We start from the raw sequence: 3,802 nt of genomic DNA on the forward strand, positions 1-3,802 counted from the left end.
GCTCAAATCTCCACAAGAACCCCCATGGTATTCTATTCCTCCCTCCCCCATGGAGCAGGAGGGAAATGGGGGCCCCAGAAAAGTGGCAGAGTAACCCAAGATCGCACACCCTGTTAGTGGTGAAGTTGGAATTTGAACCCAAACAGTGGGGCTCGTAAATCCAGGCTGTGCTGCGTCTTATCCCGGGATAGGGGCTCTGGGGTCAGACCCACTGTAGCATGGATCACACCCGGCCACTCCCTGGGTAGGTCGTGGACCGCTGACCCATTGCCCTCTCAGCTTGCTCTCAGGCTTGTCCTGAGGGTGACAAGGAAGAGGGGACAGAGAGGGCCTGGGATGTAGCACTCATGAAGGTGTTGATGGCAGGCCTTGAGGTCAGCTGTGTGCCGGCCATCTCACAGGCACAGCAATGCTCTGAGAGCTTAGGGGATGGATCCCGCTCATGTGAGGGAGCTGACGGTTACAGAGATGGACTGCCGGGCCTCGAGGGTTTGCCCCAGGTGGGCCAGGCACACAATCTTGGGTGTTTGCTGGGCTCCCTGGTGTGTGTGGTTAGAGGGAGCCAAGCCTGCAGAGGACAAGGCAGTGCTGGCCAGCAGGGGGCTCTCCTGGCGAGAGCAGAGGTGTGGCAAAGGCTGAGGTCCTCCTCCCACTCTGCTCTGTGCACACCGGGACCTCTGAAGCCGCCTGTGTGCTGCATTGGGCTGACTTTGCTTTTCAGGTTGTGTTTGATTTGCCCCCGGGTGGCTAAGCCGGCTGAATCGCCCAGGTGGGGTTTCATGCATTGAATGGCATGGGCAATGGGTAGCAGGTAGGGTCCAAGGCACCCTGGATGTCCCGCTCACCCATGCAGGGGTATGGGGGTCTCCAGCCCAGGTGTCCAGAAGGGCTTGGCTTGGCTTTGTTCTGGATTTGATGTTAGCTTTTTTTAATTCATTTTTTATTTTTTTATTTAATTGCCCTGTAGAAACGTAAATCCTTTTTCTGGAGTCTTCCTTCTTCCATCTGAGGGTGTAGAGGTTCCTTCTTCCTGATTATGGCGAATGAGTGATTTCCACCATTTCTAAACCCATGTCCCAGTGTCTAAGGACATCTTATTCGGCTTCACCTCCAATTTTTACATTATGAAAATCATAGTTTTCCTTTCATTTTACAGTTAGAAATGTACGTTTTGCTGTCAAATGTGCATTCTTCTACATAAGCACTCCCTAGAGCCCCTCCCAAACCCCCTGCTCCCACCTTGTGATTGAAAATTATTTTGTAATTGGAGAAACTTCTGGGTGTGGCAAAAGTCTTTATCAGAAAATAAGAACTGCAGGGTAGCGTGGGACCGAGAGAGCTGTGAACACTGAGGTGATCGAGGCCACGCCCCACAGCTGGTTCCTGGCCAACTGGAGGCTGAGACCCAGGGACTCCTGAATCTTAGCCCAGTATTTTTGCTACAACCTGCTAGAACATGCATTATTTCCCCCAAGACTTTCTGATTCACCAACAGCCATTTTTTCCCCCATACGCATCATTATTCTGAAATGAGGCCACCCAGCTAGCCCAGAAATTGGCAGAGACTATGACAGAGTAGAAGGAAGACCTCTTTGAGATTCCATTTCCTCATTTGTAAAACAGCAAAAGGAATGCTAATTTACACGGTTAATATGAGCATTAGAAAAGACATCCCCATCTATCAAGTGACCAATATTTGTAAGATAGAGACGGCCTGGCACATGTAAAGCACGTAACAGAAGGGTAGCTATTGTTACTGTTGTAAATGCTGCTCTCTGGCGATCTTTGCTACATTTATTACTTATTTTAAAATTTAATGGCAACTCTAGAAAAAGATGTATAGTGACAAAAAGCTGGATGGAGATCCACTAGAAAAGGGTAAATAGAAGGCTGGGCGTGGTGGCTCATGCCTGTAATCCCAGCACTTTGGGAGGCCAACGCAGGAGCGTTGCTTGAACCCAGGAGGCAGAGGTTGCAGTGAGCCGAGATCGCACCACTGTACTCCAGCCTGGGCAACAGAGAGAGACTCTGTCTCAAAAAAAAAAAGCAGAAAAGGATAAATAGAAGATGAAAATGTTCTCTATCTTTATTGTGGTAGTGAATACACAGGCAATGACATTTATCAAAACTAATAGAGCTGTTCCCTTAAAATTAAGGTGCATTTTTTTCAGAGCAATTTCTATTAAATTCTAAAGTAAATTGTGCCTGAATTTTAAATAAGCATTAATAGATACTTTTTTTCCAGTTGTTTTATTGTGTTGAAACATAAACAACATAAAATTTACCATCCTAACCATTTCTAAATGTACAGTTCAGAGGAATTAATACATTCATAAAGCTGTGTGGATCACCGCCACCATCCATCTCCAGAACTCTTTTCATCCTGAAAAATGAGGTTCAGCTGGATGCGGTGGCTCACTCCTGTAATCCCAGCACTTTGGGAGGCCAAGGTGGGTGGATCACCTGAGGTCAGGAGTTCGAGACCAGCCTGGCCAACATGGTGAAACCCCATCTCTACTAAAAATACAAAAATTAGCTGGGTGTGGTGGCGCATGCTTGCAGTCCCAGCTGCTGTGGAGGCTGAGGTGGAAGGATCACTTGAACCCAGGGAGCACAGGTTGCAGTGAGCCAAGATCACACCCCTGCACTCCAACCTGGGCAACAGAGTGAGACTGAAAAATAAATAATAATAAAAAAAAGTATGTATGTATCTTAAAAAAAATCATTTGAATTGTAACCTCCTTTCCACCAACTCAGTTGTAAACACTTTCCTTGGGATTAAATATCCTAGCACAGCCTTCGACACCAGCACATCTGAGTGATACAATCTGTTGTCCCCTATTGCTGGACGTTTAGGTTGTTTCCAACGTCCCCTGCCAGACCACGCAGGGGAGGACATTCTTGGAGACGCATCTCGCGCATGTCCGCTCTTGGAATTACTGAGCCCTGTCGTCTCTCCCCCAGGTAGGCCCTGGCCCTGTGTAAAGGGTGGAATTCAGGAAGCTGCCCTGCTTCTGTTCACACAAAGGGCAGCACAGCTTCCTCCAGACATCTGCAGTGAGCCTGAGCACACATGGATGTTCTCAGCTCAAATCTCCACAAGAGCCCCCGTGGTATTCTATTCCCCCCTTCCCCATGGAGCAGGAGGGAAATGGGGGCCCCAGAAAAGTGGCCGAGTGACCCAAGGTCGCACACCCTGTTAGTGGTGAAGTTGGAATTTGAACCCAAACAGTGGGGCTTGTAAATCCAGGCTGTGCTGTGTCTTATCCCGGGACAGGGGCTCCTGGTGTGTAAGCACCACCACCAGCAGGCACCATGAGGCATAGCAAAGCTGGAGTCGGAGCCCTCCCTTTACTGCCAGTTCAGAAGGCCCAGGACGTGAGCTCCCCTAGCTGGGAGGGCCTGCTTGTGCTGTGAGCCTTACTTTTCTCACCTGTGAGGACAGGAGCTGACAGAAGTAGCCACAAAGGGTATTTCTGTACGTGAATGCTCTTTTCCCTCTGGTCTCCCTCATCAAAACAGATATGAGTTCCCATCGCAAATGTGTTGAGCTGTCAGAGTAGCAACGTCGTGAAAGAATGCACCCAGGCTTTGAATGTCAGCTATTGAAAGAAAACAAAAAGTAGCTTAATGAGAAAACATTAACCGTGTTCATGCTGACTTCGTGAAAAACCATAAAGTGAAAATATCGAGGTTGGAAATTCTCAGAAGCCCTAGCCTCTGTCGGCTTCATAAACCTTTCGTGGAGAAGGATGAGTCCCAGACTCCACAAGTTGATGGTTCTCCAAACTTCATGCCCAAA

Source organism: Gorilla gorilla, chromosome 9, assembly GCF_029281585.2.
Source record: "Gorilla gorilla gorilla isolate KB3781 chromosome 9, NHGRI_mGorGor1-v2.1_pri, whole genome shotgun sequence".
Taxonomy (NCBI): Eukaryota; Metazoa; Chordata; class Mammalia; order Primates; family Hominidae; genus Gorilla; species Gorilla gorilla.